Source organism: Pongo pygmaeus, chromosome 6, assembly GCF_028885625.2.
Source record: "Pongo pygmaeus isolate AG05252 chromosome 6, NHGRI_mPonPyg2-v2.0_pri, whole genome shotgun sequence".
NCBI lineage: Eukaryota > Metazoa > Chordata > Mammalia > Primates > Hominidae > Pongo > Pongo pygmaeus.
Window position 1 is genome coordinate 66479718 of NC_072379.2, and position 17901 is coordinate 66497618.

Here is a 17901-nt window from a genome sequence, read left to right on the forward strand (position 1 = left end):
GGCTGATCCAGATTATCCAGGTGGCCTCAATGTAATAATGAGTCCTTCAAAGCAGAGAAGCTTTCCTGGCTGTAGTCAGTGAGAGAGATGTGATGACGGAAGGATCAGAGATGCGACAAGAGAGCGCTCAGCCTGAAGCTGCTGGCTTTGAAGAGGGCAAAAGAGATCTGCCCCCAGAAATGTGGGTGGCCTCTAGAAGTTGGAAAAGGCAAGGGGATGGATTGCCCCCCTAAAACCTCCAGAAAGAATGTGGTCCTGCTGACACCTAGAATTTAGCCCAGTGAGACTTGTAGCAGCCTCCTGACTGCCAAAACTGCAAGACATGAAGTTCATGTGGTTTAAACTACCAAATGTGTGGTAATTTGTTGCATCAGCAATTGAAAGCGAATACAGTTAGAATGAACATGTTAGCACCAGAAGAATGTGTGAAAATATAAGAAGCCAGCCTTATGTAGACTCCAACATCCAAGGTGGAAATTCTAATGGGGTATTGCATGGGTAACTTAAAGCATTCCTCTTCTATGTCAGAGAATACTGGGATTTGGCCCCTTGTCAGTGAACCTATCTGTGTCTCTGTGTTCAACCTTTTAATCTCAAGTTAAAGAATAGAGCTCACTGTGGCATAATATTTATTAGGTACGTTAAAAAAAAAGAGACAATATTCCCAGGATATAAAATGTACTGCTTCTTTCTTACAGAGTTTCCAATTGTCAGAAAAATTTATCTACTCATAAAATCCCATTGATGGTGTCCACAGAACAGTATGTGAATAGATGTTAATATTTTTTAAAAGTTTTGCACTTTCTTGTGCAAAATTTAAAAATGTGCAAGATATTTACATATATATATATAATGAAGCCTATTATCTAAACATATTGGAAAATGAATTAGGAATATCTGCCACCCCCTTGTCTTGGGTTTATAGAATATAATTAAACATTGATACTCCATTCTCAAAGAACTTACTCACTAGCTGGTATTCCAGAAACTCAGAGTAAATTATTTTTCCCACTAAAGTGGGTGAAGTAATTGATATGTTTGTCCACACACAGACACGTACACATATATTTGTTAATGGAATGCACAAAAAGTGCTATTTTAATAGAGAGACACAAAATATTACATATTCGTGGGACTTAGGGACAAAACTATGCCTTGGAAATTTTCTGGAAAATCACATAAGCTCCAGAGAAGTTGATACAAAAACGGCTAAAGATCTTGGTTTGATAGTGGCAATTCTACCATACAAATACAAAGGAATCAACAAATGGACAACTCTTTAGATTACAGTTATGACACAAGTAATCCATAGGAATGCCAGTGAAAACTGCACAGAGCTCTCTCTGTTGTTAGTTGCAAAAGGCTAGCATGGAAATATCTTGTGCTCGTGTGAAGAGTTGGCCGATATTTCCTTGCGTGTTATCCTGAAAGCAACAAATGACAGAAAAGAGTGATGAACATCTAAACCACAGCTTTGTGGGGGTCATTTTATGGATGATTCATCTTATGGTTGAGTAAGGCTCCAAAAAGATGTAATGAAGGAAACTATGAAATTGTTAACAACTTGGCTCACTTTCTTAATCTGGGGAAATAAAATCAATCTGACCTAAATTTACTCTGGCTCTAACATTTTACTATGATTTCAGCTAGTCACTGAAATTAACTGGTAAATGGCATAGTCAAATGTTTTCAGAAAGTTACAGGATGATAATGACTCAGGGACAAAGTGACCCAGAAAACGGATGTCATAGCAGCCCAGGTTCTGAGAGTCAATACATACTGAAACAGGACAGAGAAAAAACTCCAGGGGGAACTTTCTTCCAAGCTTGCAAATGTGGCCTTTCTCTTTCCAAGATAATGTCATACTAAGAAAAATCTGAACAAGGAGGGAATATGCTGTTTCCTATCACTCTTTCTGGTATATTTGTACTACAGGGGCCAAACATGAGTGACTTTAGCATACGACATAGGTCACTGAAGGATACAAAAAAAAGAAAAAAGGAAACAAAAATCCTTTTGATTATTAAATAACAATAAGCAATAGCTTGTGTGTTTGAGTTCCCTCTCCAGTGTAGGAAACCACTAGTTCTGCTCCCTCTGAGATAGAGAAGGGGTAGAGTCTAAATTCTAACCCTAGTTAAGAGAAAAAAATTACCTCTGCATTAATGAGCAACCTGACAGCTTCCATGTGGTCAGGCAAATTTTAAGTTAGAAGGAACTTTAAGCAAGACTTCCTCATTTTATTGACCAGTTTAATGTAGGTCAAATATATATACATGTACTATAGCCAGGCACTGTGGAGATTTAGGATATTCAGAGATAAATAAAATCCAGTACTTGATCTGATGGAATCTAAACATACTGGGGTGGGTAGTGACAATGTGGTAAGAATTGTGTGAGAGGTACGTATCACTCAGAGTTTTTAGCTTCAAGCAACAGCAAATGACTGTGGCAGATCTAAACTGAAGAGCAACACACCAAACTTCAGTCCCAGAATTGCTGGGAGGGGCTTAAGAATCAGGCACACAGCTTGTGAAGTCAGAGCAGCAGCCAAAGCAATGCCACTGAATAGGCTCCTTGTTTCTGCTAAGGCCCAGGGACCACAATTTGCATGAGCAACGCCATGAGCCCTGGACTCTGCACCCCACGGCCACCACAGTCACATCCGGAACAGCATGTTGTTTGCACAGCTGCCTCTGCTCACCACAAGAGTGAGTTCTCTTCTGTCCCTGCTTCTTTGTGTCAGCAGTTCCTAATTCCTGGTCCCAGATAGCCATGTCTGATTGCCATTCTAAGTGCTTTGCCTCTCCCTTATCTACAAGGGCAGCTGGGACAGTGAGTCATTGGGATTTCAGCTTCTATGTTGGTTGTGACCATTGCGTAAGTCAGTACAAGAAACATGGTAGGGGTAAGGAGGTCAGAAAAGACTTTCTTAAGGAAGTGATCCTGAGCCATGTGCTGAGGATGAGCTAAGGCCCCAACTTTACATAGCTGGTGATACTCACACAAGCCGGCTAAGGGGCCTCCAGTCCTTATGACATAATTAGAGGAGAGCTGGGAGGACTTTCCAGACAACAGCCACCTTCACCAGCCAGCCCTTTTGTCTGATGGTCCACACAAAATTCATTGTATAAGTCAGCAGGATCTAGAAGGTTCACTTCCTCCACAGTGGCTGACAGCTAGAAGACACAGCAGAGCATGTGGGGACCAGGAGAATCCCATAGAGGCAGAGGTGTGAGGAACTAGCAACTGTCGAAAGAATTCCCTTCCCTGAGGGAGGAGATCAGTGGTTAAGAACTATTTAAATAGTCCAAAGTGCAGAGTTTAATCTTTAGAGCCCATAGATTAGATAATAGGAGAAGGGATCCATAAATGCTGGAGCTGATAATCAAAAATCATAGAGGTAGGGCCAGGTCTCCAAGACCATGGGACTGAGGACTCTAGGGATCCCAGTCCTTGGGGAGCTGTTAGAAAGGCAGGTGCACAGCAGGGATTGGAGCTGGTAAACAGTGAGTGCTGACCCACTAGGGCTTTCATTTTGGGTACTGTCAAGGATTCAATTGCTAGATTTAATACTTTGCCTTTCTGCAAATAAAGGCTGTGGGAGCCACACCAGATTAGACTGCAGGGGGATTCTGATAACAGTACTCATGCATGGCATTTAGGTAGTTTTTAAATGTAAATGTTTTCCGGGACAGATAAAGATGGCATTAGGCATTAACACACACACACCTTAGAGTTAACATCTCAGTTATTTTATACGTTGATTGTTTATTGCAAACATCTACTTGTACATTAATGAGTTAATGAGGTAGGGATACATTGAGGCCTTGCCTTCAAATAGGAATGTAAGACTGCATATGTACACACACACCCATGTAAACCAATGAAACGAGATATACAATGTGTTATGAGAGGAGCGGATACAATATTATGAAATTGATTAGGAGGAAGAGAATAACTCAGATTAAGACAAACTGAGGAGGACATCTTGATGAAGAGTGTTTTTCATTGAGCTTTGGAAAAAATGAAATCTCTGAAGGTTTAAAGTTGAGCAAAAATGGTTTCAGGGAGGAGAAATGCCATGCAGAACGCCCTCTGTAGGGTTTGGGGAAATTAAGAACCATTTGTTTTGGAAAAAATATAATGACATAAAGGAAAGCTAGGTTCTAGTAGAGAGTTGAGGAACCTGTGACAAAGAGAAACAGAACAGCTCAGTTTGGATTGTGGGATGAGTCAAGGGGAAACTTCAAAGGGAATCTGGGTGGATTAGGTGATCTGGCAGCATGACAGCCCGGGATGCATCAGGGAGGAAGGGGTGGTTAGAACAGTAGGAGAGAAAGTGCAGAAAAGGGAAAGGAAACTTTTTCTTTGTCACTATTCTGCCATCTACTTACTTTAGATGAATCCTTCTATTATGTTTCTGAACCCAGACCCAGCCAGGACTTGTCTCTATTCATTTTCTGGGCTGTGTCTAACAGGAGATAATAGGCTAGAGAGAGATGCTGTATGAACAAATAGAGAAACACATTTGTTTTTAACATTCTCTGTTGCTGTTGTTGGAAAAAAATGTGAAACAATTATTGCACATTTCATTTTACTAAGTTTTACTTTTTTTCCCTTTCCCCTAATTTTCTCTTTCTTGAATTTTGAACAAAATATACAGAAGGAAAACACAAAACACAGAATTGGAAAGTAAAATGGAAGAAAATATCAAGAAAACTTTATTCTTGCTTACATTTTAAAAGGCACATTTTAAAGTGTTATCTTAAAAATCCAGAGCATTTTAGAAGATGAAATCCCAAAAGGTCTCCATTATGTCTATATATCTATGTCTTTGAGTGACAATCACAGTGCTGATGTAGGGGGAAAGGGGGAACTAGTTAGACACTGTCACTCACCTGGGAAGATTTTATTCACCTGTTCCACAGGGCAGTGAGGCACCCTCAGCCCTGAATCACCGAAAGAGAATCTGGTGGGGCAAGTTCCAGCTGCATGAGCATTTGTTTGCATAAATATTTTTTAGTTATTGCCAACACTGAGAGTGCCTTCTTACTCCCTGGCAAACATTAAACCACTTTTATTTCCTTTCATAGAAATAAGATTATCTTTACAGATGGTTCTTAGATATACTCACCTGATTTTTTTTTAATTGCTTTTCCACCTGCTTCCCCTTTCTTCTTAGGGTGAAACTCTAGCCATACGCCCTCTTCTGGTTTCGGGTGAGGAGCCTGAATTGTGGGTATCGTAGTTCTCTTGCCTTTTGGGGTTTCTGGTTGGGCAGCTTTGGAGCCACACTGGTAGAACTTCAAGTCCCAGGTGGCTCAGGAAGCAGGGGTGCAGTTGCCTGCCTGAATACGGAGCAAGGCATGTTTGAAGAGTACCCGGTTTTGATAGAGTGACTTCTATTCACTAAAACCATGTGTCTGAACTGAAGAAGCTGGGGCTCACTTCCACAAATGTAAGTGCTGCTTTTTTAAAAATAATATTCCTTTCACTATTGATATGTACTACACACTAGGAAGTTGTATAATTTCCAGAAAAATTTAACAAACCAACTGCTTAACAAATCAAGTCCTGCTTAAATAAAGGGAAGGTAACTGGTATTCTGTGGGCTTATGGGACATGTGTTAGAATAAACCTCATGACATAAATAGAATAATACCTTGAGACATGGTTTAGAATAAAGTAGTTTATTTTAAAAAAAGGAGGAACCCAGGTGACATTAACCATCAAAGGCAAAAACAAAACAAAACACTCTGAGTTGCTTAAAATATGTAGATGGCTGAAATCTCCTAAAAAGTTTAAATATTTCAAAAAGCATACAGATATATTAAAAAGACTGTACTTTGAAGATAGATAAAGTTGCAATCAGCAGCCCCACTGCTTATTAGATTTGTGACCATTGACAAGATGTTTCACCTCGAAAAGTCTCAGTTTCCTCATCTGTAAAGTGTGTGGCATAACCTACCTCATTAGGTTAATAGCATTAAATTATGAATAAAAGATAATCATGTAATTAAGTTAAGGGGGGCATTAAATTAGCACAGTGCATTGTACTGAATAGATAGATGATACATGATGGAGGGTAACTTGGCTTCATCCTAATTAAGTTTCAATTAAGCTTGGAAAACACACCAAAGAAACAAAAAGACAAATACTGGATGATTCAACTTACAGGAGGTATCTAGAGTAGTCAAACTCACATAAATGATACTTAGAATGGTAGTTGCCAGGGGCTTGGGGGAAGGAGAAATGAGAGTTGTTTAATGGATATAGAGTTTCAGTTTACAAGATGAAAACACTTGGAGACTGTACAACAATGTAAATATATTTAATACTATTGAACTTAAAATTTGTAAGTGTAAACACTTCAAATGGTTAGGATGGTAAATTGTATGTTAAGTTTTTTACCACAATTAATAAAGATAGATTAAAAAAATTATTTTTAAGATCAAAAAGCATGTAGTGAAAATTCCAATGCCTTCCATTTGTTAAAGGTCTTCCTAATTCCCTAAAAATGTCTTAAGTCTATATTCAGTGGGTCTAATTTAGGATTGATATTGACTTATCTATGTTAATGTCTGGTTTTTACATAGCAATTACTAGGTGATAATGATGAATTTCAGGTATATTCTTAAAGTTGTCTTAACCTCTGTGGTGATTCTTTTATGCCCCCCTTAACTTAATTACATGATTATCTTTTATTCATAATAGTGATTTTTAATATGATTTCATGGGTAGTTTACAGAATCTAGAAATTATCAAGTCATAATTATTAGTTACAATTTGCTTAAAAGCTTTAGTTGTGATTCATTTTTAAAACTTAAAGCAAAAATATTATTTATTCCAGTTTTCTCAACTTCCTTGTAGCTAATATACAAATAGAATATTTTTATCTGTTTGTGTTTTAGAGATAATAAAAACTATTACGGTAAAGTTTGTTAAACACCATCTTGTCTTAAAATGTATTGGCTGATTTGGAGGACAAAAGACATTTTGGAATTATACTGATTTTGAACTTGAAGACATGTCTGTTGAATTTTTAGAGAATTCTTTCTTGAAAGACCACACATATGCCTAGGTGTCTATTAAGACTAAACATCCCTTATGGTATTTGATGATAACTGAAGGTGATAACAACCAGCATTTCAGATGAGTGTGCAGAGTTTTATATGTGACATGCCATATATTAATAAATGTAAACCCTATGTCAGCAAGTGCAGGATAGCATTAGAATGAAACTTGTAATTCTCCAAAGGTGGAGGAAAGCTGTGGAGGCACTGAACACTGTATACTTCTAAAAGGGCAGCTTTTGTTGTTGTTGTCAAATGCTGCCTATGGTGTAGTGTCACTGGGAAGTGTCATTCATTCAATTGACAAAGATTTCTAGCAATCCTGCAATATACTCCCCCTGGGCTGGGTTTAGAGGCTAGAACAAACTCATGCACAGCCCTTGAGGGGATCCTTATCTACTAGCAGAGATATGAACTCATAAATAGTTAAAGAGAGTAAGTGCTAATTCATTAGTCATTCATGCTGTTCATAGAGTCACTCCACAGAGAGTGTGATGCTCAGTATCAGGGGATTAAAAAGACCCCTTCCAAAACCTTTCTTTCAGCTATAATTACTGGAAACCAAATAAATAAATAAATAAACTTGAGATGTATACGAGTCATTCAAAAGCAGAGTGGAGTGACTTCCTAAAACACAGAAGCGACGCATACCCAGGCTGCCAGAGGAAGGGGCAGTCACAGTGCCCTGAATTTCAAGAGGACATTGTGGGAGGTGGTGGAACTTTAAGCAGGGCTGGAAAAATGTGCAGAGTTGAGATAGGCAGGAAAAGGTAATGAAAGTATCTCATGTACAGCAGTGTTTTCCAAACTTTTGCACATTAAATGATTTTCGGAAACATATGGACTGATCAATCAATAACAATAACATTAAGATGACAGATTGAGAAAGTTATATTTTTTGACTTACTTTCAATTTTTCAGAAATAAGTTTTATTGTTTTTGATATGACTTAAACTTCTCCAAACACTTGTTTAAGCTTCCTTTATAACACTCACAGAATAAGCAATAAATGTTAGCAGGCAAAAAGTACTTAGTTTAATTTAATTACTGCTTTAAAATAACATTTATATATAGTTATTGCCTATTTATTACAATAGATATCAGTTTTTTTCATTTATGGTACTAACAGACATTAACCTTTCAAATATTTGTCTTACTTAAAATAAGAGTGAATTTACAGGAAATATTAAGTAAAAAGTAGTTCAGGTGGCAATTGGTAGTGGAAAAATCATGATGAGGTACCAGAATGAGTGAAGTTTGGGAAACACTGAAGTAGGGGGAATATCAAGCACAAGAATTAGGAAGTGAAATTGAATGGGCTGTTTTTATGTGTAGCTGGAAAGAAAGGAGGGATACTGGGTATTCCATGGAGGGTATTCTAGGGGATTTTGGATGAGAATGCTGGAATAAGGTTGGTTGTGGAAGCTTTAAAGGGATTTATTCTTCAGCAGCTAGATAGCAGGGGGCTCAAAATGGTTCTGACCAGGAGCCGACTGTGGAAATCCATACTTTTAGGGGGTTCCTCCTGGGCATAGTGTGCAGGATTGGAGCATAGGGAATATGACACCAGGAGAGCTCTTTGGAAATAGGTTTCAATAAGCTGAACATGAATAAATGAAGAGTGGTAGGAATTAAAATGGAAAAGAAGCAGGGGATGAAGGAGTCATTCAATAAAAAAGAAAACTGAATAGTAATAATTAATGACAGCCAAGCTGCTCTTGAGTTTTTATTTATTTTATTTTTTAACTTTTATTTTATGTACAGGGGTACATATGCAGGTTTGTTACATAGGTAAACTTATGTCATGGGGCTTCGTTGTACAGATTATTTCATCACCCAGGTATTAAGCCTAGTACCCAATAGTTATTTATCTTGATCCTCTGCCTCCTCCCACCCTTCAATTGGCCTTGGTGTGTGTTGTTGCCCTTTATGTGTCCATGTGTTCTCATCATTTAACTCTCACTCATAAGTAAGAACATGCAGTATTTGGTTTCCTGTTTATAATAGCTTCCAGCTCCATCCATGTCCCCGCAAAATACATGATCTTGTTCTTTTTGATGGCTATGTAGTATTCCATGGTGTATATGTACCACATTTTCTTTATCCAGTCCATCATTGATGGGCATTTAGATAGATTCCATGTCTTTGCCATTGTGAATAGTGCTGCAATGATCATACGTGTGCATATGTCTTTATAATAGGATGATTCATATTTCTTTGGTTATATACCCAGTAATGGGATTGCTGGATAAAATGGTATTTGTGTCTTTAGGTCTTTGAGGAATTGCCAGACTGTCTTCCACAATGGCTGAACTAATTTACACTCTCACCAATGGCATATAAGCGTTCCTTTTCTCTACAACCTCGCCAGCATCTGTTATTTTTTGACTTTTTAATAATAGCCATTCGGACTGGTGTTAGATGATATCTCATTGTGGTTTTGATTTGTATTTCTTTAATGATCAGTGATGTTGAGCTTTTTTCATATAATTGGTAGCCACATGCATGTCTTCTTTTGAAAAGAGAGCTTCCAAAGGGAAGGGTGGGCCACCATCTTTGCATTTTCCACATCTTAATTATTCCAGCCTGTGGGCTTTGGAGATGCCAAGTTGACCAAGGTGGAAGTGGTATCCCAGCACAGAACAGCTGCTCTACGAAGACATGACCATACAGCTTCTTTAAGCCGGTCCCTGATCTCATTTCTTTTTACTAGGTGGGACCTACCAACTGGGGTCTCCAGCCACTCCCACTAGTATTCTCCGGCCTACAGAAATTTGAAAACTCCCTGGGCCAGAACTCCCAGAGGGAGGAGTGGGCTGCCATCTTTGCCGTTTGGGCATCTGGAGTTTTTAAGCTTGGTGGTCTGAGAGAAGGACAGTAGCACTGAAGGAAAAGAGAGGGAACTGGTTCTCATGGGGAAATGCAGCTTTTTATCTCAGGTGATTTGAAATTGAGAGGAGAATGGACCTTCAAGCAGAAAAGGGAAACTACATTGTTAATCATGTGGGAATGGAATTCTGGAGCAACATCAGGGAGGGCCAGATAAATGGAGGAGACAAGTATGTTCTTTATTGAAATGACACCTAGCTCTGCTTTTCCTCCTGCCCCACTCAAGTTTCTAGGAGAAAAGAGCTGAAGAAAGAATCTTCAGGTACTCAGGGATGGGAAGGCAGAGGAAGGGCATGCTGACTCTTTCCTCCCAGGTTTTATTTTCTCCTGGGTGTTTTCTCTTGGTTACTATGGCCACCACCTTGCCCAGAGATAAGAGGCTTCTTTATAGGGGCCTTCCTTGGAATAAACAGAAACATCTTCATCTCCAGCCAGAACAGACATCAGATTTAATTTCCAGGAATGGTAGAAGAGTTTTGTATGTTTTCTATTTCCACTGGGAAAACACCTAATTTAGATATTTCCCCAATACATGTAATACATAGTAGATATTTAAAGATAGATATTGCAAAGACTTATGTACTCACCTCCCAGTTTAAGAAATAAAATATTAAAGATAAAAAAGTACCCTCCTTAATCCTATTCTCTTTTCACCCTCAGAGGTTACCACTATCCTATCTTTGTCGATATCATTGCAGTGTATGTTTTTATTCTTTTATTTGTTTTTTAAATGCTTTTATTCTTTCCACTGCTGTGTATGTGAAGATGTCCATAAACAACAGTCTATAATATTGTTTTGAATGTTTGAAAATTTTATGGAAACAATAAAGTATACATTATTCATCTGCAACTTGCTCTTTTCTCTCTACATTATACTTTTAAGATTAATCCATATCTATTCTTATAGCACAACTTATTTTCATGGCTGTATGGCATTTTGCTATCATAAGTAGTATTATAAAATATTATAGTACATTCCTATTTGTGTCCAAATGAAAGAATTACTCTAGTGAATATTTCCAGAAACTGATTTGCTGAACCATGGGCATGTGCATCTTCAACTTTGTGAGATATTGAGAAATTGCTTTCCAAAACATTTATAACACATTATATTCCCAGCCAAAATAGGAGTTCCTGTTTCTATTCTAAACACACTTGTTTATCTCAAATGTTCTAATCAAATAATCTTTCTAGATGTAACTGAAAGCCAGAAGCTTGTGGCATCTGGGAGACTCAGATATGTTTGGAACACTCCCATTTCTAAAATATAGTGCAAAATTTGATCTGAAATCAACCTCTCTGTTTCTCAACCTATGGTGTTAGAGATTGTCTGACTTTTCCACAGGTATTAACTTTAGTATTAATCATATGACTTTTCCATTTAACAGGCACTTACTTTAGTATTAATCATATTAATCACAATAATGATAATGATAATATTGATAGTAACTATTAGTACCAACCGAGTACTTACTATATGCCAAACACATTAATTATATTATATTATTTAATTAATTTTTGGGAGGAGCAGATAATGCTATTATACCTCTTTTAGAGATGAAGAAACTGATTCCCAGGAATCCTGATGTTAATAGTTAGTAAATAGAGATTGTTAGTCTATTCCATCTAGGACAGTTGAGAAATGATAGATGGAAGCAAACTGAGAAGAGAGACATCAAATTATTACAGTCCTTAACTTTTAAAAGTTTAGACTCTAGACACTATGTAAATAATATCAAAAGGGCATACATACACACATAATAGGAGGGAGATATCAAATAAGTGCTATATTTGTACTGAGAAGAATTTAGTTTTGCATAGGAAGATTGGAAAATGATTCTTACAGGTGACTAAACTTTACTAAGCCCTGGAGTCTTGACAGAGGAAATTAATGAGGCAAAAATTGGAGGCAGTAGCTCTTTAGAAAATATGGGAAAGTGGCAACTACAGAATATTTTTGAGAAAGTTAATTAGTGTATTTAATCATTAATTAAACAAATAATTCCTGACCATCCATTAAGAGGTTGTGGGGCTACATTCTGGGATATAGCAGTGAACAAGAAAGACGCCATCCCTCCTCATTGATGTCAGTGCTAAGAGATGTACTTGGGGAAATGGGGGCAAAAATATGAAAAGAAAAAGATTGAAAGGATAGATAACATCTAATTTTGAAGGATTTTCAAATACCAGCGTAAGAAGCATGCACATTATTTCCTGAAGGCAGAGGGGAAACAATATAGGTCACTGTGACATAAGTAGCATTATTCATTCATGTATTCAGTTAGCATGTATTTTACCTGTATTTTGCTTAGCACTGGGTACATAGGGATGAAAGAGGTCATAGGGCAATGAAAGTGACAAATACATATATAAAATTTATAATACAATGTGAGAACTATGCCAGAGGTTTGTACAGGACAGTGATGCCTAACCTAGGCTGCGGATGTGCAGTGAGGAGAGAGGGAGACAGTGGAAGATACTCTAAGATGCTTTTTTGGGTAAAGAAATTTGCTTGAAAAAATCTGCCAACTTGATTTAGACTTTTTATAAAATAACATGTTTTTTGCTGATTTCAAAAGTGTTACATGTTCACTATAGAAAATCTACAAATCACAATTAATGCCTACCAAGGATGCATACCTTTAAGGTTTGTGTGTGCATTAGTTCTCATGTTGCTATGAAGAAATACCTAAGACTGGGTAATTTATAAAGAAAAGAGGCTTAATTGACTCACTGTTCCGCATGGCTGGGGAGGCCTGAAGAAACTTACAATTATGGCAGAAGGCACCTCTTCACAGGGCAGCAGGAGAGAGAATGGGTGCCAGCAGGGAAAATGCCAGACACTTATAAAAGCATCAGATCTCACGAGAAGTCACTCACTGTTACAAGAGTAGCATGGGAGAACTGCCCCCATGATTCAATTACCTCTCATCAGGTTCCTCCCACAACACATGAGGCTTATGAAGATTACAATTCAAGATGAGATTTGGGTGGGGACACAGTCACAACCATATCATTTCACCCCTGCCCCAAATCTCATGTTCTCACATTTCAAAACACAATCATGCCTTTCCAATAGTCCCCCCCAAGCCTTAACTCATTCCAGCATTAACCCAAAAGTCCAAGTTCAAAGTCTCATCTAAGACAAGGCAAATGCCTTCTCCTTATTAGTCTGTAAAACCAAAAACAAGTTAGTTACTCCCTAGATACAATGGACGTACAGGCATTGGTTAAATATACCCATTCCAAATGGAAGAAATTGGCCAAAACAAAGGGGCTCTAGGCCCCTTGCAAGTCTGAAATCCAGTAGGGCAGTCATTAACCCATAAAGTTCCAGAATGATCTCATTTGACTCCATGTCTCACATCCACATCATGCTGATGCAAGAGGTGGGCTCCTACAGCCTCGGGCAGCTCTAGCCCTGTGGTTTTGCAGGGTACAGCCCACTTCTAAGCTGCTTTCACAGGCTGGCATTAAGTGTTTGTGGTTTTTCCAGGCATATGGTGCAAGATGTCAGTAGATTTACCATTCTTGGGCCTGGAGGACAGTAGCCCTCTTCTCACATCTCCACTGGGCAGTGCCCCAGAGCAGACTATGTGTGGGGGCTCCAATCCCACATTTCCCTTCTGCCCTGCCCTAGTAGAGGTTCTCTATGAGGGCCCCATCCCTGTAGCAAACTTCTGCCTGGATATCCAGGCATTTCCATACATCCTTTACAATCTAGGCAGAGGTACCCCAACCTCAGTTCTTGACCTCTGTCCACCTGCAGGCTCAACACCATGTGTAAGCTACCAAGGCTTGGGGCTTGCGATCTCTGGAGCAATGACCTGAGCTGTACCTTGACTCCTTTTAGCCATGACTGGAGGTGAAGCAGCTGGGACACAGGGAACCATGTCCCAAAGTTGCATAGAGCAGTGGGGCCCTGGGCCCTGGCCACGAAACCGTTTTTCCCTCCTAGGCCTCTGGGCTTGTGATGGGAGGGGCTGCCATGAAGTCTCTGACATGCCCTGGAGACATTTTCCCCATTGTCTTGGTGATTAACATTTGGCTCCTCGTTACTTATGCAAATTTCTGCAGCAGGCTTGAATTTCTCCCCAGAAAATGAGTTTTTCTTTTTTATCACATCATCAGACTGCACATTTTCCAAACTTTTATGTGTTGCTTTCTCTTGAATGCTTTGCCACTTAGAAATTTTTTCTGCTAGTTACCCTAAATTATCTCTCTCAAGTTCAAAGTTCCACAGTTCTCTAGGTCAGTGGCAAAATGCTGCCAGTCTCTTCGCTAAAACATACCAAGAGTGACCTTTACTCTAATTCCCTACGAGTTCCTCATTTCCATCTGAGACCACCTCAGCTTCAACTTCATTGTCCATATTACTATCAGCATTTTTGTCAAAGCCATTCAGCAAGTCTCTAAGACGTTCCAAACTTTCCCACATTTTCCTGTCTTCTTCTGAGCCCTCCAAACTGTTCCAACCTCTGCCTGTTACCCAGTTTCAAAGTCCCTTTCACATTTCAGGTATCCATATAGCAGCACTTCATTTCTTGTACCAATTTACTGCATTAGTCCATGTTTACACTGCTATGAAGAAATACCTGAGACTGGAGAATTTATAAAAGAAAGAGGTTTAATTGACTCACAGTTCTGCATGCTGGGGAGGCCTCAGGAAACTTACGATCATGGTGGAAGACACCTCTTTACAGGGCGGCAGGAGAGAGAATGAGTCCCAGCAGGGGAAATGCCAGACACTTATAAAAGCATCAGATCTCATGAGAAGTCACTCACTGTCATTAGAACAGCATGGGGGAAACTTCCCCCATGATTCAATTACCTCCCACAGGGTCCCTCCCATGACACATGGGGATTACGGAGATTACAATTCAAGATGAGGTTTGGGTGAGGACACAGCCAAACCATATCAGTGTGTATATCCTGTTAACCTTTTAATGCCAATAATAGATACTATGAATGGATAATTTATAAAAGTTATGTAATATTTTTAGTTCACTTACCTATGTATTACACAATTTTGATATCTTTGTGTATTCTTCTATAATACAAGTTTAAATTTTGCTCATTTGTATGTCATAATTTAAACAATCCTTTATTGATGAAAATACCTGTTTTTTTTCCTAATATTTGTTATTAGAAATTTAACATGGTGAATAGCACTATGTTGCACATTGTTCAAAAATCCTAGGACATATCTGATTTATTTTAAAGATAAATTTCTAGAATTTGAATTATAGGACCTAACATATAAAAGCGTTTGACCATATTATAGAGGAGAAGGAAAGTCCTTTTAAAATATTTAAAAATAGGCTGAGCACAGTGGCTCATGCCTGTAATCCCAGCACTTTGGGAGACAGAAGTGGGAGGATCACTTGAGGTCAGGAGTTTTGAGACCAGGCTGGCCAACATGGTGAAACCCCGTCTCCACTAAAAAGAAAAAAAAATACAAAAATTAACCAGACATGGGGTGGCACATGCCTGTAATCCCAGCTACTTGGGAGGCTGAGATAGGAGAATCGCTTGAACCTAGGAGGCGGAGGTTGCAGTGAGCTGAGATTGCACCACTGCACTCCAACCTGGGTGACACAGTAAGACTCTGTCTCAAAAAAAAAAGAAAAGAAAAAGTTAACAATGGATTGAATTGATGAAACTTGCATTTTAGAAAGATTATCCTAAAAATAATTAAAAGGGCAAATGGAAAAGATTGGAGGCAGTTTACCAGGTCAGATTTATCACAAAAATCTAGGTGAGAAAATAATAAAGCCTGCACAAAAGAAGTCAAATTACTAATGGAACGTGGCAGAAGATTTTAGAGATACTAATTTTGTAGAAGTTCATGGACTGGCAACAGTGACTTGGGGGCCAGAGGAGATAAAACTGATTGTGGATTACCTCTCAGTTTCTGACATAGGTATGTAACTGGGTGGATGGGGATGTCCTCATTCCTTTCAACAGGAAAGACAAGAGAAACAGGTTTGGAAGGAAGAACAGATAAGTTGAGTTTGGCCAACTTTGACATATTTGTGGCCATCCATGTGGAGAAATTCCTTAAGCAATGGAACAGGTCTTGGAGTCACGAGGGCAAATGGTTTAGAGATTAATAGATGTGGAAGTCAGCAATCCTTCAGTGTAGCTGTAATCATGGGTGTGGATGGCTCTCCCAGGGGTGTTAAGAACTGCAGCATGAGAAGATTAGGGTGCTCAGGGTGCTGCTGTCTGATGTAATAACATTAAAGTTTAATCAGAGAAAGAAACAGCCATAGAGGAGACTAAAAAGGAGAGGTCAGAGAAACAGGAGAAAAATCCAATGGAAGGTAGAGTGAATAAGGACAAAGAAGAACTTCTCAAGAAGAGAAAAGCTAACAGTGTCACATGTCACAGCAATGCCAAATAAAATAGAAAGGTGTCCTTTGAATATCACTGGAAGTCTTGCCTAGAGCAGTTTCAGTAGAGTGGCAGGGATAGGCACTAGAATGTCATGATTGTACCTGTGATTCAGGAAGATGACTGTCCTCACCATGGGCAGAATGACGTAGGGAAGGAAGAGACAATAATGTGGGAGACAAGTGTGGTAAAGATGGGATCAGGACCCCAGAAAGGAGATAATAAAGGCTAACCCAAGGCAGGCACCATAGTATCAGAAAGAAGGGGCCTGGGTAGTGGATTTACCAAGTAGATGACGATAATGTGTGAGAAAGATGATGGAGTGGGGCTCTAAGATTTTCATCTAAAACAACAGAGAAGATTGTGAAACTGTCCCAAAAGGCAGAACTAAGGAAAAGAAATAGACATTTTTGCTGATGGAGATAAGACATTTTTGTTGATGGAGAAGAGATATATTGATGGAGGTGCCTGAGGGTATATATGGAGGTGCCTGAGGGTAGGGTCAGTGTTCACATGGAAACAGTGTTCACATGGAGACATCCGGAAAGTGAATGCTACAGTTCTGCAGCTCTGGGGAGGGGTGTTGGTTGGGGACAAACATCATTGAGCTTTCCCATAAAAATAGGGATTTCAAATCATGGAAAAGGATGGAACGACTCAAGGAGATTACTGGAAGTGAGAAGAAACAAACAAACAAACAAAAAACCCTTGGGAAATGTTTAAATAAACAGATATCACAGGAGGAGCCACAGAAAACAGGGAAGAAGTGATCAAAGCAATAGCAGGAAAATAAGGAGAATATTATTTCAAATGAGTTTATATTTTTTGGTAACTAGGTGAGCTGTAAGAAACAAACTTTCTTTTCACAGGCGACTACAAAAAAAAATAGATTGAATTACAGGTGAGGTGATGAAGTGGTTTTAGGAAATTGAGATCATGACCAAATCAGACCACACCACAGATCAAGCAGGATCAAGGAAGCCCCTTAGTATCTGGGCTTTTCCCAACTCCTGCTTTGTCCTGGAAAATATATTTTAAGAATATCTACTGTAATACTGTGATTTATTAATATGTTGTCTTTGAGTTATTTTTTCCAACTTCTATGTTCTTTTGGTATGAAATTAAGCACCTAACTTTAATTCTATGCAATAGCTTTTGACTTACTTTCCTCCCAACTGAAGTTACAGCAAAAAGTTTATGATCAAGGCACATTGCTAAAAACTAATCTGTTTTGACACCATGAAAATCCATCAGAGGTAAAACTTTATGAGACTTTCTCTTCATGTTTTTTTCATTCTAAAAAAAATAAATTGTATTAATAGCCAATAAAGTATGAATTCATATATCAAACTTTTTAAAATTTACTGAAACTTGCTCATTGATAACTATGGTGTAAATTTAAATATAGATCCTTAAACTAGGGTGCTAGGAGAGGATCTTTATCCTTTCCTAATTGAAAAATGTACAATCTCTGCTCACTGGATCATCCTCATTTTGGATAATTTTAATAAACTGAAAAAGCAGTACAAGTATTACTTGT

At 38.5% G+C, this 17901-nt stretch overlaps 1 protein-coding gene and 1 long non-coding RNA gene across 4 annotated transcripts in view; one reads left to right on the top strand and one right to left on the bottom strand.

Annotated features, from left to right (window-relative positions):
- Positions 1-1067: 1067 nt before the first annotated feature.
- On the bottom strand, positions 1068-5183 carry LOC129040693 (uncharacterized). 2 transcript variants are annotated; one of them, XR_008503714.1, is made up of 5 exons: positions 5138-5183; positions 4902-4972; positions 4398-4505; positions 3006-3179; positions 1068-1424 (listed from the first exon to the last, which is right to left on the bottom strand). It is a non-coding gene; the product is annotated as an uncharacterized LOC129040693 (long non-coding RNA). The 2 variants fall into 2 exon arrangements; XR_008503713.1 differs by lacking the exon at positions 4902-4972.
- The window catches only part of MACC1 (MET transcriptional regulator MACC1), an 83049-nt gene continuing 70269 nt past the window's right edge, over positions 5122-17901 (top strand). For both annotated transcript variants that reach the window (XM_054495563.2, XM_054495564.2), the window contains exon 1: positions 5122-5461. The gene's annotated coding sequence lies outside the window, so the exon portion shown is untranslated. The remainder of the gene's footprint in view (positions 5462-17901) is intronic.